Source organism: Crocodylus siamensis, chromosome 7 (assembly GCF_052110815.1).
Source record: "Crocodylus siamensis isolate JL-2025a chromosome 7, ASM5211081v1, whole genome shotgun sequence".
NCBI classification, from domain to species: Eukaryota; Metazoa; Chordata; order Crocodylia; family Crocodylidae; genus Crocodylus; species Crocodylus siamensis.
In genome coordinates this window covers 92,969,677-92,997,321 of record NC_143401.1, presented here as the reverse complement: position 1 = coordinate 92,997,321, position 27,645 = coordinate 92,969,677, and the positions used below count along the sequence as shown (strand labels likewise).

General features: G+C 45.2%; 1 long non-coding RNA gene across 1 annotated transcript; it reads right to left on the bottom strand.

The window, feature by feature from the left end:
• LOC149860140 (uncharacterized) lies at positions 1-27,282 on the bottom strand. The gene is made up of 3 exons (XR_016443600.1): positions 26,899-27,282; positions 2,813-2,890; positions 1-929 (listed from the first exon to the last, which is right to left on the bottom strand). It is a non-coding gene; the product is annotated as an uncharacterized LOC149860140 (long non-coding RNA).
• Positions 27,283-27,645: the final 363 nt, after the last annotated feature.

Here is a 27,645-nt window from a genome sequence, read left to right as displayed (position 1 = left end):
CAAGAAAGTTACATTTTACGCCAGTGAAATACACAAAGAAACATTTCTTTCAAAACCCTACGACTCTCATGCTAAAAATGCCATCAGATTTTTTCAAATAGTCATGTTTTGTAACCATTGGTTTAGTCATTGTCCCCTGGAAGAGCAGGGAATGAAGACACCATCCATCACAGCAGATCACTGAAGAGAAAGCTACACAGGGAGGAAGTAAGGTAGTCCTTGTGGTCTGGGATTTTATGAGGGTGCCATTCAGTTTGCGGAGACTGAGCATCTTCTGTAATATTTAAATGACCAGATTTGATATCTCAGTGGTTTCAGAGTTTCACAGCTGTTAGGGGCCGGAAGGGGCCTTACAAGAGCATTGGGTCCAGCCCCGCTTCATTTGGGCAAGAAAGACTGCTGGGGTCAGACGACCCCAACAACGTGGGCATCAGCTGTCTTTACACAAGTCGCTGCTAAATATGGAACCAGATCCAGCCACAGATTACCAGAAATTCAGGAGCATACAAGCTCTGGGCTTTGCTGTCATGCATTGCAGGGGTCGAGTCGGTTGTGAAATGCAGACGTGCATCTGAATGCAGATTCCAAAACTCCCCCAGAGCCGATATGCGGAGCATGTGAATGCAAGTTGTTCACTGGGGATGGTCACTAATCTCTTTTATTTCTACTAGACGAGGACACACTGAACTTCATCTGCCCCAATTTCCTCCGATGAATCCAAATTTTCACATGACGCAGCTAAGGAAAACAGGGATATCGCAAAACCACTTTTATTCCAGTACACCTGCTCCTCCGCCTCCCCGTACGACAAGGAGTTGCTGGGGTCCAGGGTGGATGCCGTAGAGTCAGCATTATTGATGTAGAGCCATCTGAGGAGTCTTCCTTATGAGGGGAAGCCTCACTTTTCTCACAGGACACATTTGCAGTGCCTACAAAGCAACGGGACGGCATAATAAGTACTTTACGGGGACCGAGGTTTTATCCTGAAAGAGTCTTATTTTAGCTAAGCAATTTTACCTATCCCAATTCATCACCTCATCCCCAGCCTCACAGGCTGGAGAGCTGAAGCAAGCACATTTAATCTGAGCAAAAGCTTTTTTATAATCGCAGTTAGTTTGTGTCTTTTTCCCTGGGTAATAGATCTTAAATCTGACAAAAAAGGAAAAGCCATTGTATTTCAACTTTCCGCTCGGTTGCTTGTGAATAGTGTGTATGTGCGCGTGCGTGCATGTGTGCGCGCGCGCGTGTGTGCGCGCGCGCGTGTGTATTTAAAATGTTGGCAATTCTGCAAAAGTTGCTGAAATGAAAAGGTGAGGGAGGGGGAACCTGGAGAGAGATGCTACCTTGCCAAAATGCACAGGTAATTCCACCGATTTGTCAGCCTTTGCCAGAAGCAATTGGGAAGCAACAAGCAGACATTTCACAAAGGACAGCAATTTTGCTGTGGCTAAAAAGCCAAATCTTATTGTCCACATTTAAATGTCCAGCCAAGTTGTGTGAACGCATCATGCCCAGTGTAGGCCTGATTCTAAACTTAAAAAGATCAATTAGAGCTAGTCCATAAATTTCAGTCAACTTCAGATCTGGCTCTATATGCACGTAAAATGAATATCCACATGTGGATATACAAGATACTGACACTTGTGTTACAATGGGAGGGCATCAGTTTAATGGAAATGGAAGATGACAGTGAGAGAAGTGTCTAAATATATGGCCAATAATTATAGGAGTTTTACATCCACAAGTGCGAATATCACAAAAGAGCCTGCTCCTGAGCTTGCACGTTGGGCAGCCGGACTTCAAATACATTAGTAGGAGCTTTGCCAAAGTAAGGGCTTAAAAATTCATAGATGTTCAACAACTTTGCCCTTCCCTGACCTCTCGTACCCTGCAGACCATAGACTCTCATCCCGTGATCTCTGCATTGAGTCAAGTAGCATGCAGTATTTGTCACAAACGTCAAGGAATAATGAAGTAATAAGAGCTCCCAATAAATAGTGGCATGGAGGATCTCACAGGGCTTTGAGAAGGAGAACCTTGCCCCTTGCCATACCCACCTGCGAGGTGGGAGGTAGCAGCAGCAGTTTTAGGCGGTGCGTGTTTTAGGAGATGGAGTGAAAAACGATTCCTTCCCCGAATTACACTGCAGGTGAAATGCTGGCAGGCAGACAGAACGGACTGATCAATCACTGCACTCTTAAAAAGTGAGGCTAGTGCAGAAATCTTAAAGGGCAAAGGTACTTATTTTGCCTCCTTTAGGAGATTTGAGTAAATGGGATTCCAGTAGGGATAGCCAAGGGAACAGGCTGACCCTTCAGAAAGAAATAGAATAGAAATAGTCAGGAGGTTTTTGGAAATTAGATTCAATCCAGATCCCAACACTACCCACCGCTGGGAAAATTCAGTTCTGGATCGGATATGTCTTTCTCTATGGGTTTATACAATTGGGTGCATGATATTGCTGTCTAGTGGCTGGTTCAATGAAAAGGATACAGAGATTTTCCTTCTTTCTTTCTTTCTTTTCCTACCCTTAGCTAAAGATTCAGGTTCTGGAGACCCAAGTTTCTTGGCGTAGAAGAACCCCAGCTCTGGCCTGAGCTCCCAATGGTGTGTGCTAACTGCATTAGGAGCTCTGGACTACTGGCTTCAGACTCAATCTTCACATGTACAGCCAGTGCAAGAGGGTGATACAGGGTAGTTAAGGTGTCACTCTACAGCATGATGGTTTGGGACATCTTTTATGAGTTTTTTGATGGCAGGTTACCCACAGGCAAATTATACAAACTCGTGTTCCCCACAAGCGCTTTGTTACCTGATCAGCTGTCCTGGCTTTATTCTGCTTGATGTCAGAAGCAAACACAGCATAATGAGGAGACCTGCCAAGAGAGAGCTGAAAGGGGGAAAAAATACGTATTTTACTGTATAATAATTCCAAAATGAAATCCACTGGAGGCTTTTGATTTAGCCATCCAGGGAGCTGGCGATAGTCAAAGCAGCGCTTCACCTGCTCTGGGAACATCACGAATCTGAAGAAAGACAGTAGTGAAGGGTAAGTATAATGCTCCAGGAAAGCAGCAGATAAATACTGAAGTCCTCATCTATGAAGTTCTAGATGCATCACTGCAGCACCTTCAGTCTCCTTCACTTATTTGAAAGAAGAGGTAGTGAAAATCATCTGAGTAGCAAGGGCCTGCGAGAAAATGGCTTTTCAGCCAGTGCGGTATGTTCTCACAGGTGTCCAGGGGGTTGGGATACCCTGCCTTTCCCAACTGGGAAATGCATCGAATGAGAGAAAGATCCAGATGTGGTCTTGTCATTCATGGATTATCCAGCCACACAGGACCGCTACCACTAACCCTGCACTCCACAGGACATGGGTTTCCCTGGGTTAACTAGTGTTCAACTAAACAGCTGGAAAAGGCCTGGCTGGGGAGGGCCTTCCCTTGGAAATTACTGAAACCTCCTGTGATACAAAAGCCCATTCTCCCTAAAAAAAAAAAAAAGGATTTGAGAGAGGCCAGGACCATCCCAAGCAAGTATAAATCAGCAGAGTTGGATCTGGTCTTCTCTTTCCAAGACAGGAATCCAAATCCATGGAGACCTTCGAAAGCAAGCATAAGCAATTAGCAAATAAAAATGTATCAAGAAAGAGTGTGCATGGGCAATCATGAAGGAGGACTTCAGCAGGAAAAACCTTTCCTAGGAATTATAGGTAAAATTCAGTCGGTCTTTGAAAAAGGCTATGTAGACTGCATATCATTTGGAGCTGGAGAGACCCGGCCTCTGTATTGTTTTATTACCTGCAGTCTAAATATTTTTTTTTCTTCCCTTTTAGCAAAGCTATAAGGAAACTTGGGACAATGTAATAGTAGTTTTTCTTGCTGCTGGGCTAAGTGAAGGTGAAGATTTCAGAGTGCGGTGTTTTCTGGGTGTTTAAAAACAACTCTTCCATAAAGACAGTTCAAAGTCATTTTCTGTTGCCTTTACCTCTCGAGGAATCTGGACTAGGAGGGGCTAATGAGTGTCGCACAAGGCAACTCTGAGTATTTCTCCTCTTTCTGTTTTGGAAGTCTACCCAGATTTCTCATCTCATCCTATGTATGTTTGAGCTACTCCAAGAAACTCTCCTGGCAGGTTTCTGGTTTGTCTCTCAGACTGGAGAACACATATTCCCCCTCTTCCTACGTCCCAAGGGTTTGTTACAACCAAAGACCCTGCATTCAAAAATGTCACTGATGACCTAATAATGGCTATGTAAGAAGAGGTTATGACTGAATATTGGAGGCATTGCTCCTATCCCCGCATTTACTATCAGCGCTTATATACTGTTGCTTGTCAGTAGACCTCAAAGCACAAATGGGAAACTGAGGTCCAGAGTATGGAAATTGTTCCTCGAAAGTCCCCAGAAGGCCAGTGACCAAAATAAGGAAACTTTCTGATCCAGATCCCAGTCCAATACTCTGTCAAATAGTCCATCACTTGATTAATTATCATGGAAAATGAGTGACAGTAGAAGAAACATGGTGGCTTCTAGATGACACTAGTCATCTGCTCATGTTCATGTTGCCCACCCTTGTTATCACTAGGGCTTGTGCAATAGCACAAGCCTTTAAGAGACATAAAAAGTAAAGACAGTACTAGACAGCTCACTAGTATAGCATGCATTATCTAGGGCTAATGCCATCATCTTTAGTTCAAAGACTAATTTATGATGATGAAGAACCAGGACTCTTATACAGCCTTGCAGGCACCTGATATGAAGCCAGCCAATTCCTTGCCAGGACATCAGGTAATCAGCTGAGACATGGGCTCTATGTAAAATGTGGTGTAGAAGGAAAGAGATAACATGCTGGAGTCTGATTCCCCTAGAGTTGAAAGCGAGTCATCTTCACTTTGCTGGGATGTCCTGAATTTATCCTGCCATCAAAAAGCTCATAAAAGATGTCCCAAACCATCATGCTGTAGAGTTATTGATATTTATTTATTTATTGCTCGGGGCAGAGATACCAACAAAGCACAAGGAGAGGAAATTGGCTCTTGGTAAAGATTAAAACTGATTTGAGATATTGCAGCGGTTCCAGGGCCTGGTCTAATTAAATTCAATTAAAGATCTGCAAAAAGGATCTATGTGTCTAGTCATCAGTCATACATTATTAAAATAGTTCAATAGGCTGTTTGCTGCACTTTTGTCCCTGGTAACTTTAGAGGACAGTGTCAAGTGGCTTAGTCCCAAAAATCAAGGCTTTGTAAAAAGTCTCTGACACTTAAAGTATTCGCAGATTGTTTGTTCTTGAAACTAGGAAAGGGAGAAAACCAATTGCTTGACTCTGAATTTGTCAGGATGCACCCTCAAACCTGGGAGTTGGCTTGGCCAACACAGCTGCTCATCCTGGGCTGCCACCTTATAGCTAGCCACCCAAGTTAGTCAAGGCTGCCCTAAAGCCCTCAGCAGGGCCTAGCCCCCCACCCACTCCCTGGCACTGGACTGGCTGGCTGGCTGGGGTCAGCTAGCCCTCTACTTCCCTCATATAAACCCCAACACCGAACAGGAGGTGTCTGGCAGCAGGGCCTGACCCAATCCCAGATTGCCTTGTTGGCTGCATCTGCTCTCAGCGTGATCTCCTGGCTCCTCACCCGGGCTCACCCTCCAACCCATGTTCTGTCTGATCCTTCAGCTTCCTAACTCAGCTCCTCCCTTGACCCTACTCTCTTCTTGATCCCCTGGTGACCTGGCCAAGCTTGCCCTCTGACGCCACATTCTGGCTGATCCTCCAGCTTCCTGACTTGGCTTGTCCCCAGACCCAGTTTTGGGATTGACCCCTTGGCTTCCTGATCCCAAATGTATCTGGATTCTGCTCCCTCTTCCCACTCCTCCAGTGCCAGGTTCCCGGCGCGGCCCCTGACCTGGCCGCTTACAGCCCAGCCCGACAGAACTCACCAGATTGCAAAATGCTGGTCTCTTCAAGTTTGTCTAGAACTGTATCGAGATAGAAAGAGGTGGGGTTTGTTTGATTTTCTCCTTCCCGCAATAGCAAGAAGTTCATTAAAAAGAAAAAAAGTTCTCATAAAACATTGATTCTAGATGACAGAAGTCTCATGAGACCAAGCAGCTCCTGAAAGCTAGCTGCCATTCTACTTCCTCACCTAAATTTTAGTCCAAGTATTTCCAGTGTAGCCATCTGCCCCTCCCTGGTGTAAACTGCAGGTTCCCTTGGTTCCTTGTCTGCAGCAGGTATGAAACGACTACAGGTAAAAAAAAAAAGATGCTTTGGCTCAAACTGTTGCACCTCACCGTGTGCTTCGCAGCTCTACGGATCCCCATTTGAATTCCCCCTGTATTGGGCAAAAAGGCAGTCTGCACCCACATTATGAGCAATGAAAAGGTTGGGAGCAGCATCATATTGTGGTTAATACACAAAACTAAGTCTTATTTCTATTATAAATTAAAAATCTGTCCCATAGTTCCTCTGTAGCTATAGATAATTGATACACATACTCCTCTATGCCTCAATACCTACCAACCTCCCAGGAGCCATGGTTTTTCTGTAACGTTACTCATCCTTTCTGTACCATGCATTTGTTGGAAGGTTTGGGTTTTTTTCCAGTTTGAAAACTTTTAAATACAGAAGTTCAGAATAGAAGAGATTTTTTTTCTCCCTTAAATAGAGAAGTTGCCATTTTGCTTTCAAATATCACTGGTTACTGAGTTACACACACTGTGCTCTCTCTCTCTCTCCTCTCATTCCTTTCATTTGTTTTTGGTTTGTTCTTCCTGTTCTTCAGTATACCATAGAATAAAGGTCAAATGCTATGCTACCCAACTCCATACAATATCTACAAAATAACTACTTTATTCTGTAGAAAACCCTATAGAATTTATTAAAAAATGCTAATTCTTTTAACAGTGTTTTAAAACCTCCTTGTAGGAGTTAATGTACCATTATAGCCAAGCTACAGAATTCAACAGAATAGGTAAAAAAAAAAAATGAAATCTATAAAAGGATTCACATTTAAATCTAAAGAATTCAATAGAAAAAGTTCTTGCTCTAAAACATTTGGTGTTTCATCTTCATTAAGTTTCACAGGATTTTCCCATTATGGCAAAACAAACAAACATTTGCTAGTGCCAGAAAGAGAACTAATTAAAAGACCAAGATAATTGACATTTGAACACTAAATCAGCAGCACAAAGACTGAAGTGTAAATTTCAAAATTCTTCCTATTTGGCAAATCCCTGATGCCGTATAAAAGAAAGAGACATGCAGTTCCTGGGTGTTTTTAAAAGCAATGTCTTTTATTTTTAACTTGACAAATCTTTTATTCTTCCTTCTGGCCTCATTCTTTTTAATGCTACTTTTCTACCTATTTTATGAAATCTCAGCCCTTAAAAACAATCCTGACTCATAGGTTCACAAGTTTTCAAAAAAGGTCATGGAGCAGGAAAAGCAAGCAAAGCTGGTTTCAAACTGCCAATTATTCTGAAGAGATAAATAATGATCTTCCAGAAATTTCTCATGAGAAACAAAACCCAAGCCAACAACAGTCTGCTTTTGAAGAGCACGCTCAGCAAAACTCTTCAGATTTTGGTTTCATGGTTTGGGAATGGAAAATTTCAATGAAAAGGAGAAATTTCTACCAAAATGCGTTCTTGTGGGGAAGGGGTATTGGCCAAAGATTTTTTTCTATTAAAAAAAAGAATAATTTTGACAAAGAAAAACTCAACCAGCTTTTGAATTCATCACAGTAAAACTATTTGTCCTTGGTGAGGAAGAAATTATATGAAATGTTCAATCCCCTTATTCATTTAAGGCTATATTATTGCTGTTTGTATCAAAAGCCTCATTTTGGATGTGCCCATAATGATGTGGGCAATTTTAGTCACTCTTCATACTTAAACAAGGAGAGAGTCTATAAGACAACAGTCTTTGTTTTTAATCTTTATACCCACACAGGAGCACATACACGCTCTTAGCTGAAGCAGGCGGCTCCCGGACCTGATCAGTATTCATAGCTTGGCAATGATGTGTATGAAGGGTGACCTTTCAATTCTCCAAACATCTTTCATATCTTAAAAGAACAATATCATAGGTCCACACAAGCCTAGGAGCCTATGTGATTCAGGCACATCAATTGCCATAGCCATTGGCACATGAAGGAATGACGTGGCTACTACCACATCTGTATGCTCAGGACTCGTCTCTCACGGTGACCAGATACCCACTCACAAGTGGGCCAGCTGGGGGAAGCCCTCCACAGCAGCACAGAACGAGGCTCATACTTACACTTCTGGAGCTGTAACAAGATCTATTAACTGCTCTGCCCTTCTTCGAAACATCAGGCCAATCTACTTGGCTATGTCACAATGCTGCCCAACCTCCCACTCTTCCTCCCCACAGCTCCCCAAAACACCACCTGCTAAGATGTAGCCAAAAACCAAGCACCTGAAGGCAATGAGTACCTAGTTAAGTCCCTTCAGGATTGGGACTGAATAGCTGATCAGCCAACCCTGTTGAGGTGGTCCTTGCTTGAAAACATTTACACTATAATACAAGGGGAAGCGAGTCGGAGTCGGGGAGGTGGAAGTGGGCATATGTATAGAAAGGCGATGCCAGGATTTGGGGTGTATGGTCCTTGCACAGAAACAGACCCTGGATTTTACTCCGTAGTAAGTTTACTCCATAATAAGGTGGGTTTATATGACCAGCTTGCGCTCAAGTTGGCTGGTTTCCCATGGCAGGCACTATTGCAGTGCTTGGCCACTGGGTGACAGGCAACTTATTTCCACATGCAAAGGAGCTACCCCAAGATAAATCTGACTACGGGAGTGGACACACGACACTTTCTACATAATACCTTTACTACCTGGGAAAGTTTCTATGCATTTTTCAAGAGGCAGCTTTGCATAGCTCTGAGCAATTTACTCCTGTAGCAAAGTAGTTTGTGTAGCAAAGACAAATTACTATGTATTAAAGCTGTCGTGTGGCTGCACCCTTTGCTTCCTTAAATAGTGGTAAATAAATTACTTAAATAGCGGCCAATAAATTAAAAAAAAAAAAAATCCCTGCCCCTGGAAAATTTCAGTAGAAGCTGAAGATACAAAAAGGATGCAGGACAAGGCCCCTGGTGCACGCTCTAATGCCATATTTTGCTATATAAATATTGTATGGATTTTTAAAAAAGGATTAATTTCTTTAGCCATAAAAAGACTCACATTCTATTACCTTCAACTTGTGGAAGCCAGCAGCCACCATGGCAGATGTCTTTTCTTTTACAGTATTTAAAGGAATTAAACTGTCAGTCTTCATTTTACCTGATGGCTCTACCACAATATCATGCTGTGCTTAAGAAATTCTGAATTCAGAGTAATTCTCTTGGCTAACCCTCTCCCATAGAGGATGGGAATCTACTGATGAAGCCAGGGATACGGTGTGTGAAACTTCAAGGTAAATGAAGGCTGGCAAGGGTAAAGCAGGACTATTTTTTTTGGCCACGAAATACTCTTGTTAGAAAACTTGGAAATCATCCAAGCCCTAAAGCTCTGCTTTATTATTATAGAAGGAGAGATCGCACGCATGCTAGGCTGCTCAAAGATAAACCTCAGCCAGAAATGAGAAGCAACTGCACACTGAGGCAAAGTCATACTGGTCTATCTCCATTGACCTCAGCACAGCCATGTCCAAGATTAATTTGGCCCCATGTGTCTTCTAAGAAAGGCAACAGAAAATAAGTGTTCAGAGGGTCATAAAGTATAAACTCTTGGTGCTAAGTCTCTCCATAAATTTTGCTATCTTGATTTATTAAAATAGTGGTGACACAAAATGAGCCATCACCATTTCCCCAACTCATAACCTCTGGGACTAGGAGGACTCAAAGCGCTGGTAGCCAGATATGGATCTTGGTAATTCAGTATGGATTTAGACAAGGATGTATTTCCAGGCCAGGCTAGGGAGATCTTTAATCTAAATGGTGTGCAGTTTATGAGGGAATCAATAAAATGCTTAATGAGACAAAGGTTTATAGGAAAGGGGTCTTCTTTGTTCAACTTCCAACCACAAAAGGCAGAGCCCTTCATACTAATGAAAAGAGTATTGTTGCCTCCAGCTCAGCAGGGCGGGGAAGTGCATGCCTGGCATCTACGTTTCGTGCTGAGGTGGGTATCCACTCTGTGCCACCCCCGAGCTGTTCACACAATCACTGCTCTGGAAACAGTGCACAACAACTCTTTCTGCACTGGTGAACCCTTGTGACTACTGCCAAAAGGTGACACTAGATGACAGATGACACCAAGGTGGGGTGAGTAGTAGATACTCTGGAGGGTAGGGTTAGGATTCAGAGACACCTGCACTAATAGGAGGATTGGACCAAAAGAAATCTCATGAGGTTCAACAAGGACAAGTGCAAAGCCCTGCACTTAGGAGAAAACAGTCCCATGGATCAGTACAGGCTGAGGGCTGACTGGCTGGGCGTGGGGAGACAGGGGACAAGAATATAAGCCAGCAGTGTGCCCTTGTTACCAAGAAGGCTAGTGGTATCCTGGGCTCCACTGGTAGTGTGTTGCGAGTAGGTCAAGGAAAGCGATTCGTCCCCTCTATTTGGCACTGATGAGGCCACATCTGGAGTCCTGTGTCCAGTTTTGGGTCCTCCAATACAGAAAGGATGCGGCTACATTGGAGAGAGGCCAGTGGAGGGCAACAAAAATGGTCGTGCTGGGGCACGTGACTTCTGAGCAAAGGCCAAGAGAACTCAGCTTATTTAGTCTGGAGACGAGAAGACTGAGAGGGGATTTAATATCCTCCAACTCTCTGAAGGGCGGTTCCAAAGAGGATGGAGCTGGACTGTCCTCAGTGGTGGAAGTGGACAGAAAAAGAGCAATGGTCTCAAGCTGCAGCAAGGCTGGATATTAGGAAAAAACTCTCTCACCAGGAGGGCAGTAAAACACTGGCACAGGTTACCCAGAGGGGTGGTGGAATTCATAGATTCATAGACATTATGGCTGGAAGAGACCTTAAAGGTCATCAAGTCCAGCCCCATACCTATGCTCCTTTCTACTCCTTGAGGGTGGAGCCAGAAGCAAAATAGCCTTCAACATTTTAAAAGGCCTTCTGCCAAGACTGCAATGTCGCCCCCCCCCCCAATACACCATTGCACTTTTCTCTGTCTCTCTCTCACACACAGAGGAAAAACATTCAAACATTTAAGCTGCTTATTCATAGATTCATAGATGTTAGAGTCGGAAGGGACCTCAATAGATCAAGTCTGACCCTCTGCCCTGGGCAGGAAAAAGCACTAGGGTAATCAGGCACAGATGCACACAGACTGTCAGTCACTATTCTTGGTAACTCAGGCAAGCCCCAAATTTTTTTGTGTGTCAAAAAAGCTAATTTGCCCATAGTTCCTGCGGGGCTCATTCTGTTGCATCTCCCTCAGCCTGCCCTTCAAAGGCCAGTGTCACACACTCATGCATGCTGGGAGCTCAGAGGATTGAAGGATATGCAAGGAGGAAAATATTTCTTCTAAGAGACAAGCCTCTGCTCTGAAGCATAAAGATTGATGACCCTTGTAAATTTTATCTTTGCTAGTGTAACGGCTGATGCTATTCATGTAATCCTCTTCTGAGTTATTTGCCTCAATATTACCCTGGTTTATTTTAGATGAAACTCAGTCCTGAGTTCTGCAAGATTTTTAGCCACTGAGCTGCTGGGCAGGTAACTGGTGAATGATAGAGGGGTTTTCATGTGTGGGCCATTGGTCCACCTCTTATGGAGAGAGAGGTTTGTATAATTCCATCTTAGGGGAAGAGGAAATAGTCTTCCTGGGAACAAATTAGCTAGACTAGTCAGAAGGACATAAGGATGGAGAGGCGTGGCAAAAACAAACATATATATAACATATACTGAGTGGGTGTGTTTACAAATGCACATTTACTGCATAGTTACTGAAATTATTGTGCAGTACAGGCATGCATCTTCATGTGCATACCCATACTGCACAGTAAATATGGTGACTTATGCTGACTTGAGCATAAATTTGATACCTGCATCATGCAAGTATCAAATTTACATCTGATCGGTTACTGTGCAGTAATGCACGTGTAGATGCCTTACTGTGCAGTAACAGTGTGTGTGTGGACTCATTTAGGACTAACTTTAGTCCCAGGTCAGTCCACTCACAGTGTTAATGGACTTTAATGCCTACATGTGTAGAGGCTGACCTATTCCCACTTACTGCACAGTACATTTAAGCTGGCATAAATGCACATGTAATCTTGCCCAGTATATAGTAATCTAATAGATTCCTTGCCTTTACATTGGAAGGACACTGGTGGCACAATCAACCATGCCCTAGTTTTTAAACTTACAATGCAAAATAGGGTTTTATTCCCCTTTCCTTGTAGGACGCCACAAGGGTGGTGGTACGAGAGAGGATTTGGAATAGCTCCAGATGGTTGCTGGGAATCGAAGGGACCAGACTTGAAATCATGGAAGGGGCCTCCTGGGTAACATTCCTAAGTGAGAGCTCATCTAGCACCACAGTGCGATGCTAAAAATAAAACTTAACATAGATGTCAAACAACCTGGAGCAGAAAGAATTTTGGATTGGGCCCTCTGTGAATGGAGCTGATAATAACACTGCCAAAGAAACAAATCCTGCATTGACAAGGAAATGGACTGAAGAGATTTTTTCCAATGGTTTTAGAGACACGGCTCATGGACTTTGAATAGAATGCATCTTCCTAAATAGTTTAGGCCCAAATTCCTACAGGTATTTTATGAGCCTTACTTGCATGGCTTTCAATGGGAGATAAATCCCTAAATTCCATGAATTCTGTTGGTTTTCCAGGGGGGTGGGATAGGGATTCAAGATGTTGCCCCTCAATAGGTGTTTTATATTTCTCACAGCTGAGATTCCAAAACATGTCCGCTTTTCTGCTTAGCAGCAATCCTGACCTGGTCTTTTCACCCACAGATCTCAAAGCATTTGAGACAAAGGAAGGTAAATAGCATTCACCTCTTATAGGTGAGGGAAGCTGAGACACAGGGGGGAAAAGGAGCTTGCCCAAGCTCCCGTGGCATATGCATCGAAGAGACCCCAAGGCTCCTGACTTTCCAGCGACCACATTACCTCTCTCTACTGGTTGCTTAACACTGAATCAACCTGTAATTTAACACAAGCTCTTAATGCCTCCTCCTCTTGTATGCACTGAAGGGCAACAACAGCTCTGGCATAGCATCATTTGCTGCACAAACACTCAAGTCTTGATCGCACTAATGGGGAAACACACACACTTTGGGAGAAAATACCACTGGATCTTCACTGTCCAAACAGTTTGGGTAGCACCTACATCCAGGGCGCTGTATTTAAATCAGGAGTGGGAATTTTCATGCATAGCCTGCAGGGTCTGTCTCCCTTGCAGGGCTCACCTCGTGCTCCCAGTCCTGTAAGGGACATGGACACAGTCAAAGTCAATTAGGATAAATATTCCAGCGAGCATTAGCAATTCACTCTTTGCAGCAGTAACTCAGTCTTAGCCAGGAGGCATTTTATGGGAAAGCTTCTCCTGTGGGTTAGACTGTGACAGCCCTTCTTCCCTGCTCTGCCTGTGACTCGGCCCCTAAAGCAGAAGTGGGGCAGAGGAGCTGATACTGTAGGCAAGTGGGGTAGGGGCAGGACATCCCGGGTGAGAGGAGCTCTGCTTCCACATCTCTCATGCCTTCTCGAACTTGCTAGAGGAGTCGGCAACATGCTGCTTCATAAGAAAGGGGTGAAGTCCTTTCTTCCTCCTCTGGGGCAAGTTGAGGTGCCAGGGAGAAACTGGGATGGTCTGAGTCGCAGCTAGTTCTCCGCTCTGCTCCCCAGGAGGATCGGCTGCCCTTTACTCAGAGCAGACTAATGCTACTGTTTCAGTACACTCAAAGATCAACCTGAGCCAGGAGCCATTGGCGCCAGTATAGATAGGGCATGCCGCTCTCCATAGCCAACAGCACCTATGGGAACAATGTGCCCACATGCCCAATTGCCTTCTGGAGGACCGGATAACCATGGGTAGCTGGGGCAACCTTCAGGATGAGATGAGATTCAGACTCACACATCTGGATCGGCAGTGAGGGATTTTAAAATACCCTGTGACCATACCCAAAAAGGTATGGCTTAGTCCTGTGTAAAGAGTAGTACCTCTCTGGTGTGTAGCTAGAGGAAGAGATGCCTGCAATTCACTGCGCTGTTGATCCAGCGACATTTAGGATTTCTACCTCGGCCTCCAAGTGGGGAGGAAGTGGAAAGCATGGTTAGAAAATGGGTCACCCAAAACCAGTGCGTCAGCTAATTAATCTCAGATATGTGCCAAGGGGAATTTAGGTTAGACATTAGAAAAAACTCTCCTGAGGAGGGTAAGTAAGACACTGGAACAGGCTATCCAGAGAGTTTGTGAAATGTCCATCCTTAGAGGTTTTTAAGACCTGGCTAGACAAAGCCGTGGCTGGGATGAAGTAGTTGGGGATGGTCTTGCTTTGAGCAGGGGGTTGGCCAAAGCCATCCCCTGCGGTCCCTTGCAACCTTAATTTTCTACAGTTCTACGATTTCATGTTGGGCTACAAGTAAGCTCAAGAGTGCATTTAGTCCAACCCTTCTCTGAGGCAGGATCAAGCATAGATAATCTCCAAGAGATGTTTGTTAACCTCTTTAAAGAAGTGTCCCATAAAGGAAATTCCCCTAGCTATCCTGCTCCAGTGTGGCATCAGCCTAGCAGAAAGCTTTTTCCTATACCCATTTTAAATGTTATTTGCTGCAAATTAATCTGATTTCTTCTCATCTTTCACCTAAAGAGCACTGGGGGAAAAAATCACCATTCCCTTCATGACAACCACCTTTTAGTCTGTTGTTATAGCCCCCACTCAGTCTTCAGTTTTCCAGACAGAACAAACCCCAGTTCCTCAACCTTGCCTCATAGGTGAAGTTTTCTTAATCTATTATTGCTCTCCTCTATAGCCTTTCCAGTACGTCTACATCTTTCTTAAAGTGTAGTGACCAAAAAGGGACAATATCCCAGTTGAGGGTGGTGTAATTAAATTAAAGTTATGTATGACATGGGCAGTAATTATTTCAATACTGCTGCTGGGTTTCAATTATTCAACAAATTCAAAGAATTATTCAATACCGCAGAATAAGATCTGCCATGTTTGCAGCAGCATCACATTACTGATTTAGCTTATGCTTCACTATAGCTTATGCTTCACGATAATCCCCTGATCCTTTTTGGTTACACTGTCTACACATATATCCCCCATTTTGTATTTATCCCGGTTGCTTCTTCTTCCCCAGTGAAGTATTTGGCACTCGTCTTTACTGAATTTCACCTGGTTGCTTTCAGAGCTTCTCTCCAATTCATTAACATCATTTTGAACTCTCAGTTTGTCCTCCAAAGAGTTTGCCCTTTCTGCCTTCCCCCAACTGGGTGTCATCTGCAAATTGTAATGAGTGCAATCTCTAGTCCGTTATCCAATCCTTAATGAAAACATTGAATGCAACTGGTCTTAGGAAAGACCCTACTTGAGATGTCCTCCTAGCGTAACAGGGAGCTATTGATAACAACTCTCGGGAGAGCTATTTTTCAACCAGTTGTTCGCTTGTCTGCTGGGGATCATACCTGCACGATACGTCCTAAGCTTGCTCATGAGCATGTTGTGTGGGACAGGATCCAAAGACTTACTAATGTGAAGACAAATCATTTCTACTACTTTCCTTTTATCTACTAGGCCAGTGTCCCCGGCAAAGAAGGAAATTAGATGATTCTCTTCTTGACAAACCCAAGTTTGTATATTTTTTTTTACTTGCAAATTGATTGTTGAGTAATTGATTCCAGAATTTTTCTGGAACAAAGTTAGGCAAGTTGGTCTGTGATTCTTTAGATTCTGCTTCAATCTACTTTCTCTCTCAAGATCAGACTAGGCTTGCCCTTTCCAGTCCTCTGGGATATCGTACAATTATAGAAAACTAAGGTTGGAAGGGGCCGGGGGAGGTCACGTCTAGTCCAACCCCCTGCTCAAAGCAGGACCGTCCCCAACCACATCATCCCAGGCAATTCCCAGATGTCCCCAGATCTTCCCACGTTCTCAAGGTTTATGACTCCAGGCAGCCCACTTCTCAAGACAAGCCGGTTGGCAGACGGACACCTCCAACCCTTTCAGAAAAGGATCACTGACCTCCAGCGCCTTCCATCTCTCTCTCAGGGTCACGTCTATAATGAAGGAACAAATTCATTATAGCTTCTCCTTTCCCTGTTTTGCGGTCTGCTCCACTTCCTTCACATCCAAGGATTTCACGATGGCCCGAGCTCGGTGGGCAGGGAGTGGAGCGCAGAGCCCCCACAGACGCAGGCAAAGGGAAAGGTGGTTTATTTCCTTAGAAATTCCCATTTTCCTTTCCAGCAGGTCTGCGCCAAAGATACTTTTGTCTCTCTCAGTCACACCTCCCACCTCTTTCCACTGGCTTTCCACTTCTCATCCACGCACCTCCTACAAGCCACTATACTAGCTATTGTGTTTGCAGCCAGACAAGCAATCTTCAATCCACGCAGTTCAGCTTTGACCCCTGCCGCCTCCTCCCGCCCCACCATGCAGGCATCAGTTTCTATCGATGTCTTTAATACATAAATATGCTTAATTGCTCCTTCCCCTGAGCCTGAAACAGTGTGTTTGGACTCTAACTGGCTTTAATGAAGTCTGATTGCCTTTTGATCAAATATCTCCTTAATGGCACTCATTAGCCACTTTCAGCATCACAATGAATTTTCAAGGAAAGAAGAGGGGAAGTTTCTTAGCTCATCTACGTAAAGCTTTGAGAGGAAGACAGACTTATCTTGCTAGTTCCTTGTTCTCAAAAAAGATGATGATGTGGGCTTGTTTGTTTTTTTTCCCCCCAACTCCTACTTTGATCGATTGGTCGTTTTCCAGGATTGACAATCTTCATTTTACCCAGTTAACTTTGCATGGACAGTGACTCGTTACGGTTGCAAGGAAGTGGTCTGATTTATTCACATTCTCTGTTGTTCCCTGGGCACGAGGCAGAGCAAGATTAAGAGCAAGAGAGAGAGAAATGAACTGCAGCTGCCATGGAGCCAGGTTTGCAAGAAAAGTCCACGTAGCACTCCAGCTATTTGCAGATCTCTCAGAAGCAATAAACAATTGACTGGGGACTTCAGTCTTAACTAACTGCCCTGCAAAGAATAGTTATTTATGAATTAATTTACACGCTAACTCGAGCAGCAATGGCGTCCAGCATTTATAAATGACTCTTCGCTTGCTTTCTAAGCCAAAGCACAAACATTTTCTCCAATTAAGTATCCCCGCTCATTTGTATTCTTCCTCACTAAATGTAGTAATGAAAAGTGGGGAATGAAACCTGAACCCACCGCTCAGTCAATGCTGACAGCTAGCCATAAAAGACATCCATCTAAATATAAGGAAAAAGACACTGGCTCCAAATCTATATTGAATTTGTACCTATCACACAAGGACATCTGATGAGCTGTTTGGAGTCACAGTTACTATCACCATAATTCTTCTTACAGTTCCTTGCTTCTCCTCCCAATTTGTCCTGCTGGGCTTCACCACTTTGGCCATAATTTAAAGAAAAAAGGATTAGTGTTTTTCAGTCCCCAGATGGAGACATCTTAAGCCAGTGATACTCAGTTACCCACACAATATTCGGAGCTACCCACACACGATAGACTCAGGGATTTCAAATAGGAATCCAAAGTCTCAAAACCATTCTGACCCACCCTGGTCTCTCTGGCCAAGTGTGGACATTGAAAAAGCCCAAGGCAAAATCAATCCAGTTTATATGGGTTTCTCTAAGCTGCGTAGATTCATAAATTCATAGATATTAGGGGCTGAAAGGGACCTCGTGAGATCGAGTCCAGCCCCCTGCCAGAGGCAGGAAGGCTGCCGGCATCAAAGGATCCCAGCAAGATAGACATCCAGATGCCTTTTAAGTGCATCCAGGGTGGGTGTTTGCACCACCTCTGGGGGGGAGTCTGTTCCAGACCCTGGGCGCACAGACTGTAAAGAAGTTTTTTCTTATATCCAGTCTAAATCGGGCTTCCAAGAGTTTGTGGCCATTAGACCTTGTTATCCCTCCGGGAGCCCTAGTGAACAGCTGTTCTCTCGGGTCCTGATGCAACCCCCTTATATACTTGTAGGCTGCCACCAAGTGCCCCCTAAGCCCTCTCTCCTCCAGGCTGAAGAGTCCGAAATTGGTCAGACTGTCCTCATAGTGCTTGCCCTCTTGGCCTTTGATCATTCGGGTGGCTCTCCTTTGAACTTATCCACCTCCCTCCTGAAGTGGGGGCTCAAAACTGGAAGCAGTGCCCCAGCTGTGACCGCACTCTGGCCGAGTAAAGCGGTAGGATGACATCCCTGGTTTTGCTTGAGATGCGTTGATGGATGCATGCCAGAGTTTGATTTGCTTTGCCAGCTACAGCAACACATTGGTGGCTCATGTTCATCTTGTGGTCAATCAAGACCCCCAAGTCCCTTTCAGTCATGGTGCTAGCGAGCGTAGCACTGCTGAACCTACAAGTATGCTGCTGGTTCTTCCTCCCAAGGTGGAGCACCTTGCACTTCTCTATGCTGAAGGCCATCATGTTTTGGTCCACCCACCTTGTGAGGATGTCCAGGTGGGCCTATATCCCCAGCCTGTCTTCCAGTCTTCTGTCTTATATTTCCCCCATAGTTTACCGTTGCTTGCAAACTTTGCCAGTCTGCATCTGATGCCTGAATCCAGATCATTAATGAAGATGTTGAAGAGTATTGGCCCGAGTACTGAGCCCTGAGGGACACCACTGGCCACCTTGAGGCACGTTGATTCACCCCCATCAACTAGTACTCTTTGGGTCCGACCCCAGAGCCAGTTCCCCAGCCACTGGGCTGTGAGATGGTTGAGGCCATAGCTCCTCAGCTTAACTAGGAGGACATCATGGGAGACTAAGTCAAAGGCTTTTTTTGAAATCCAAATATATTATAGATTGGATTGGGAGTGAACACAATGCATGTTCACTCTTCAGTGGAGGAGGCAGGAAAAGGGCAGGCAGATGCCTGCACCAGCTGAGGCATGGGGCACTCCCCAGTGCCTCCCAGCATGCCAGGGTCTGCCAAGGACAGCTGAAAGCAGCCGAGTGGGGGCCATCCCTGATGGGCTGCCAGGCACATGCCCCCAACCCCCTGCTGTCACTGTGGACCCTCCTCTGAACTCAGCCCTAGGCTTACCCCCCACATCTGTCCTGGCTTAGGTCTGTGACAGCCCCGAGCAGCCAAGCACCTTGTGGGTGCTAGCTCATCTTCCAGTGAGAGGGAGTAGTGGGTAGTGGGGGGGACACAAATACACCCAAAGACCCTGGGATGCTGGCAGACAGCAACCTAAACTTGAGTCGGGAGGGGATCTTGTACTGCAGTTCGACAAACTAGTTTAACATCGATCGGTTAAGTCTGATACTACATCAATCCAGGGCTATCTTAGACTGGGATCCGCCACTTTAAAACCAGTCTGTGCTCTCTGAATTTCTGTTCTGTTCCTGGTATAAACCAGTTTCTGACCACCTAAACAGGAAAAAGTGTAAAATCTGCACCTTCCCTGTGATTTTTTTGCAACAGAAGAATTGCTCTATTATTTTTCTGTAGGAAAAAAAATGAGTGAAAGCTAAGAGCTGGCATTTTCTGAGGCATGCTTTGAGTCTAAAAAGGTTGAGAACCATTCATTGCCTTAAATAGACCTGCGTTTCTGAGAGCAAATGAGCAGCTCCTCCACCCATTCGTCACAAGGCAACGACTCTATGGAAAGTCCAGTGAATTAAGCAAAACAAAAGTCTTCTCATCCACCAGGACCTCAACAATGCCCCTCACCATTGCCTAAAGTCATACAAGCCCTTCTGAATCCACACACTTAACCTTTAGCCATATGACTTCAACCCTGGAGAAGCTTGGAAAACTGAATGAACTTCACCAGAAGTCCCAAATAAACATCTTATGATAGATCCAGTGCAAAAGGTCCCTGGCTTTGATCTCCCACAATGCTTGTGGGCAACTCTAAACCGTATCCACACAAAACATGGGAGATGCGGACACTTCAAGCACAGATGAAAGATTCGAAACCCTCCAGTGTGCAACGGTGGTCACCCAAAACAGACCATGGCACATATAATGACTCAGTGCCCGATCCACAAATACAAAGGAGGTATCACAGTGATATGCTCTGCCGCATAATTGCCTAGCTCAGCCACCAAAATGTAAAATGACGGTTACTGTTCTGTATCTACATCAGCCATACGAAAGAAGAAAAGCAGCTCCTTCCAAGAATCGGGCCCCTTTCAGGGTGAGCATGAAAAGCTCCTTGTTCCTGTTTAAAATGTCACCCATTACTCTTATTGCATTTCCGTCAACCACAATCCCAGCCATTCTTCTCTCTGCCCAGTGCCTCCCCCCCAGACACCTGCCGCTGGTCCAGTCCTCACGGAGAACTGTTTTTCCCTACCCAAATGCAAAACTAAGCATTTAAGACTTTTACTCCTGAGGCCCTACAATAAATCTTTCACGCTCCTCCTTTGGCCTGTATATAGAGAAAACTCTCTGGCAATCTGACTGCTCTGATTAGAAAGTTAAAGAGGTATTGGATTTAGACTGGAAGCTTGCCCAAGTCCCTTATCCACCTGGATTCAAGAGCACAATTAGCACGTGCAAGCCCATGAAATCCCACAGGGATGGACTAAAGCAGATAGATAAATGCCTCCTGAACCAGGGCACTTTAAAGACTAAGGGGTTGATACTGTGAACCATTGAGACTGGAGGCAATTTTTGCTATTACCTTCAGCTGCAGAATGCATTCTTGGTTGAACTCCTATATCTTTATTGCAAGCGTTAACAGGGGAAGCCCCAAATTGCAACAGATGCCTCAGTGACGGTGCAAAACCTCAGCAGATTGATGGATGCAGAATCCCCTAGTACGTGTCGCCAACAGTTTGGAACAGCTGTGCTTTTGATCATTAGTACTTGATACTCTCGCGCCTACACTCCCACATCCAGATACACCAGTTGTTTCTAAAATAATGAAGCGATGAACCAACTGCAGGGACAATATTTGCTATTAATAAAGTCCGTTTTTTTAAAATAATTGCTTTTATAATTGCCAAGGCAATGACAGGGACGAATCATTTTCTCCAGCCTAGGCATGAGCAGAGCTCAATACTCATTTGTATTTAGTGCACACCGCCTGTTCCCAGATTATGTTCCTCTATAACGGCATGACTTGCTTTAAAAGAAAATGGGGAGGGGGGGAAATGTACTTGGGGATTGTTTGCTAATTCTTTCTGGTCGGTGGTCCCGAACTCAGAACTTCCTTTCCTGAAAGGGGCAGAGAGGAGGTTCACCTTGATTGCGGCATTTGAAGAGTCCATTTGCAATGACAGCTAAGGAAATTATAGAGGTTGTTAAATCACAATGCAGCACTTTCCCCTCTGGAATAGGAAGAGGCATAGCAGCAATCCTGGCAAGGTAAAATCCCCTGAATGTTATTAGTGACAAGAAGGACACAGGCATAGGTTTGAAGGAGTGTTTTAAGGACATGTCTCTTAGCCTTCTCTTGCGAGAAGAGTGCATCCAAGGCAGGAAGATGCTGGTGCTCCCTGCCCAGCCAGGACGTAGATTCTGTCATTGTGTGCAGTCATGTTGGAGAAGTGCGTGCCTTCACTTCAAGCAGTTTCTTAAAGTTTTTAACTTGAGGAACACCAATGTGCACACGGGCAAAGAGGCATTTGTCACAAATGGGGGTGAAAAAAACCCAGCCTGCACTGCCTTAGAAGTGCCAGTGATCCTGGTTTTCAAAGAACAAAGTGTATGATGTGGTGGCTGTTGAAGGCACAGCTGTAGAAGGGGTCAGCATTATAGCAACGCACCATGAGTGTCATTTTGAGGGCTTGAGTAGCATACATCTGCCTAGACCAGGGGTGTTTAAACCTGGCCTGCAACGCCATGTCATCTGGCCTGTGGGGCTCCCCACAAGTCTGGAAATTTGGCACACAGGGGTAGGAGGGTCCATGCTTTCACTCCTGTGCATATTCTTTCTGGGTAAGCAGAGGATTTCAACGCCATTATATTCATCACATTTGGCACCTCCTCAAAAGCCTTCTCCTAGCATTGGCTGAACCAGCTTTTTAGTTACTTGAGATGCCTCACTTCTGCCGGGTGTTGTCAACAGCATAAAAGCTCCTGGTTGAATTATCTTCTTCTTCTTCTGGGAACAGAAATGATGTTGGCTCAACCTCCTGCCCAGGAACACGGGGGAACACCACTGATTGACTAGAACTTCCTATTTCTCCACTTGCAAACCCAGGTCCTCCAAGATATTTAGGTACTTACCTCCCAGTTTAATTAACCAACGGCATCTAAATACCTTTGAGAGTTTGGGCCTGAGTGTAAGGAGGATATAATTTCATAGTTTTATAGTCGTTAGGGTCAGAAGGGACCTCAGCAGCTCATCGAGTCCGACCCCCTGCCCTGGGCAGGAAAGAGCGCTGGGGTCAGACGACCGCAGCTACGTGGTTGTCCAGTCTCCTCTGAAAGACCCCCAGAGTAGGGGAGAGCACCACCTCCCTGGGAGCCCTTTTCAGAGCTGGCAGCACTTACGCTAAAGAAACTCTTCTCGATGTCCAACCTACATCTGCTTTCCATCAGTTTGTGGCCGTTGTTCCTGGTTACTCCAAGGGGTTTCCTGGTAAACAGAGCATCTCCTATTCCTTGCTGCCCCACTCCTCACCCCCGCAATGAATTTGTAAGCAGCCACAAGATCACCTCTCGGCCTTCTCTTGCGGAGGCTGAAGAGGTCCAGGTTCCTCGTAGGGCCTCTCCTGCAGGCCTCTGACCATATGAGTGGCCTCCTCTGGACCCTCTCCGTGTTGTCCACATCCCTCTTGAAGTGCGGTGCCCAGAAATGGATGCAGTACTCCAACTACAGCCTGACCAAGACCTCATAGAGGGGTCAGATCACCTCCCTGGACATCTTTGTGGGATGGGAAAACAGAGAACAAACAACAGCAAATAACACCCCAAACAAATGCTTTTCTTCCAAAAAACACTCCAAGAAAACACTCCTCCCCCCTCCACCTCTTTTTAGCCACACTCCATTTTCAGACTGTGGAACAACGCAGGGTGACTCCTCCACCTAGGCCCTTCTCTTGCTCTTTCTTACCTAACAGGAGAAAAGAACTCAAAACTTAATCGGCATTTAATCAAAATGCCCCAAACTGACCCAAAATTGACATGCAAACAAGGTCTGGCCCAGTCAGTCATTTCCCAGATGATGCCAACACAGGGATCCCAACCCTATGAGGACCTCTCTCAGTCTGGACTTCTCAAGCAGCTCTGGGATGCTCTTCACCGGGACTATTATACGATAGCCTCGCTCTCTTCCACTTCTCTCAGCCGGTTCTATACAACAAGCATGGTTATATTAGGGGCTCTGTTGCACAGTAATTTCAGGTGGCTCCTGGAGCTCTTAACCCCTGGATTGTCCACACTTGAACACCCAAAACTAGTTCTAAGCACATTTTAGGTGGCTTAAAATTACGCCACTCCAAGGCAGGTTGATCTCTGATCCATGTTACACAGCTTGTGTAGTTGGGCACAGATGAGCTGCCCAACTTGGAGTCCTTCAGCATCCCAGGATACTGTGTTCCCTCCCCGACCCTCCCGTTCCATGTGGACAAACTTTCCACGCAGAAACTCTACTGCCCAGAGGGAGAGGGCAGTCTTGGCACCAAGCCAACTCCTCCTCCTGCCCTTGGGGGTGCAATCTTCCCGTCCCCAGGGGCGCAACACCATGCAAACAGCCTGCACAGCACATCCCAGCTAACCAGGTCGCAGGGCACCAATGGGTCCAGGAATAGGATCTAAGGAGGGTGGGGGACGGGAACAAGATAGAGGGCCAAACTGGAAGCTGAGGCAGGGGTAGTAGCTCCCCCAAAAGCACCTGCCCTCACTGCTCCCATCTCCCAGCCACCCCAGCAAGCACCACCAGCATCTTCCACAATCCAATCCCAAATCCCAATTTATTAAAACATGAGACCTTTGTTAATTTACTTGCTCAATTTTTTTCTTGCTTCTTTTTGTCTTATCCTTCAGTGGCTGACTTCCTCCATTTCATCACTCTTTCCCCACCCCAATTCCCTTTCCATCTGCCATTTTCTTATCCGCTGCAGTCCATTAACTCTCCACCTCCCACCTTCATCCGCCCCCCCACCATCCCCCAAACCCCCCCTCTTAGAGCAGGGGTAGAAGCCTGTCCTGGCTCAGCAGCCCTGTAGCAGCAAGTCACAGCTGTGCACTTGGGGGGCAGTCAGAAAAGGTTTTTAGCCTTCAGGTGTGATTGCTCCAAACTCAAGCTAGCACTAACACTGATCGACATCTGAGAAGCTCAAATCTACATGTAACAAGGCTCTGAAAGGGTCTGTATCCTTACGATGTCCAACTGATACCCCCAGATCACTTCAGAGTAGAGTTCCCAACCCGGGCCTCTGTCTGTGGTCGCCCCTTTTAGAATCCTAATAGTGATTTCTGACCACACTCAATTCTCTGCATTGTCTTATATGTCCCTTTATCCCAAACTGAACCCAGGCACTGTTCTTTCCCTTCCTTTATTTAAAATGTGAGCTACTGCTGTCATCCTCAGAACCCCTCCCTCCAACTAACTTGATCAAAAGGTTTTGCACATTAAAATCTGACTGTGTAACATTCAGTCTCAATCTACATGCATACACATTACATACAGACATACCATTTCACATTTAAGATACCTAGGCAATAAAGGAAGGGCTGCATTAGAAATATTAGATTATAAATATTAGGATTTTATAGTTCAGAAAGCTTTATAGCTTTAAAAGTTTCACCTCTGCTCATATCAGCATGTATTTCTTAATAAATTTGGGAAATCTTATTACAAGACCATGAAAAAATGCATTTGTTAATGTTCCATGGCCTTTTATCAAATGTCCAGTGTAGAAACAGGTTAATAGCTGATACATTCTCCCTTGAGGGATTACAGATTTTCCTTGCAAGTAGATTAGCTCAGAGTCCTGATACTTCTTTTCAGTTGTATTATTAGTGGTATTAAGAGTATTGCATTATGCTAGGCACTGTGCAAATGTGCAGTGGGAGTCAATCCCTACCCTAAAATCTGGCAAATTAAACAGAGGAGATAGATAAAGACTGGAAACAGTGATTAAGGAGGTTTGCCCACAATCACACGTAAGCACAGAGCAGGTCAGCAGAATAGCCAAGCATAGAAAAGACAGCGGCGGTGTCTACACAAGACACTGACTGCACAATAGCTCATTACTGCTACGCAGTAGCGTCACGTGGCACAAAGAATGATGCAATGCTACTACACTGTAGTAATAAGGTATTGGGCAGTCAGCATCACCATGCCAGGATGCGACCGTGCAGTAATGCTGGTTACTGCGTGGTCATTTAGTACTTGTGTATGCAAGTACTAAATGACTGTGCAGTAACAACTGTGCAGTCAGTGTCTCCTGTACATGCAGTCAGCGTTCCCCAGTCCTACCCTCAGACCCTTTTCACTAGAGCACACTGCCTCGCCAGCTGTTAACATCTGTAATTGATGCTACAACCACTCGGATGCATCCCCGAGGGTCCTATTTCCCTCCCACCTAAGCTGGGCCAGTCTGTTGACCTCAGGGGAAAGACTCCACTGTTATACCACAGCATGAGCAGACTGTGATCCTTGGTGCCTGGCGGGGCTACATCCTGAACCCCTGCTTCATCTAAGATTGCATTATGCCACCTGATCAGAGATCATTTTTATGTCATCTAGGAAAATGATCCTATTTTACACCCTGCTGGTACATCCTTGTGCGGTGAAATGTATTCCAGGCCTCATGACAGTATAAATTAGGACATTAACTCCTTGCCTTATGAGCCAGCCCAGCATCCAGGCAACAAAGCATGTCAGTGCTCTGTAAAATACCACAAAGGGAGAACAAATTTAGTCTGAAAATAGCAATCAAAGGCTGACAGGAACTAGGAAATGTCATGCTTAGGCAGGACAGAGTCCTGGTTTCACCCTTGTGCTCTTTGACAGCTGGGATCTCAGAGCAGCCTGGGAACTTAACTATGCCACACTGCTCAGGCAAGCAAAAAAAGGAAAATAGGGCAAGACTTTTAGTTTGCCATTCGGTCGCTTGTGTGGGCCCAAGCTCTTTCCCTGGGTTGAAGTTTACCACATACGCTAAGATCAACCTCTACGTCATGGAGCGACCTGCAGATGCTTTGAAGTTGCCTACCCAGTCCTTGAGTTGCAGAAGACACTTGCTGTAGTCTTCCTCCATGTGTTACTGCTTCAGAGGGTCTGTACGGTATGAAGCGACTGGCTACATTCTCCCAGTTCTCCTAGGAAATCCCTACCCAGTATTGGTCCAAAAAAGAATACCACAGGGAGACAGGGAAAGATGCTAAGCACTTTCTGCTTGGTACTGAGAGACTTCAGTGATCTTCTCCTATGGAAATAGCGTGCCAGAGACTTGGCTATGACTAGGGCCAAAGTAGAAGTCACGTGCTCTAATTTTCAGCTCTTTGGAGTGGCCTAATTACGGCGCTACAACCTCTGCTTCAGCAAGAGAGGTATTGCAGGAGTCTGTACATCAACTTGCTGCCGTCTTGCCTTGCAAAGGAGCAAGATACAGACCCCTTCCTAGGTACAGACATCCCAGGCTAAGACCTGATCTCTTCTGATGGCAGAACTCAAGTGCTGCTGATAAAACAACTGGATGAACTGCCGATAAAACAGTGAGTCCACCCACAGCAAGACCTTCTGCCACCCCTTGGAAGCTACCAGACATACCCAGACCTTCTACTGGCCGCTGTGACCTCTTCCACAGTCGAGGCCTCTGCAGTGCACTGCACACCCTGCCAGCACCGTGACGGTGGATCTGCACCCATATGTGCGCTGGTGGTGGTGGTCCCTGGGATGCCTGCCATCAGCCAGCAGTTCTCTTCCTCTGGTCTCCTGCAATCGAAACCGAAATAAAAGTCACCGCGCTCAAAATTCTGTTTCATCCACTGCTGCTCCCAAGCTGTTCAAAGCACCTTTCATTTCTTTTCTCCCACCTTCTGACACCGCGCTCAGCACCTCTAGCAGCTCTGACATTTTAATTGCAATTGAGTTAGTTGCTTGCATCTACAGGTTCCTTCACCTCCTCCTTGGTGCCACTCCACTCTCTCTGGCTGCCCCTTTACTATTTTATTTGCCGCTTTACTATTTCCCCTTTACTATTTTATTTGCTGCTTCTTGTCCTTTGTATTAAGTTGTTAGCACTTTGCTAGTGTGAGAACAGGGTTTTTTTTAGTCCTATTTGCCTTTCTGCATCAAGTCACACTGCATTTTATTTTCATGGCTCTTGGCCCACCTACAGGATCCAGGAGCTAATCCCCGTCCATTCATTAAAGGTGCAGTCAGAGAAAGAATTTACAGAAGATGGATACTCATCTTCTATGGCAGGCTGTATTCCCTTTGAAAATCCCATCCTAACAGGGGGAATAACAACAACAACAAAATCAGCCTTGTTAGCTATATATGTGAAATGGCTTT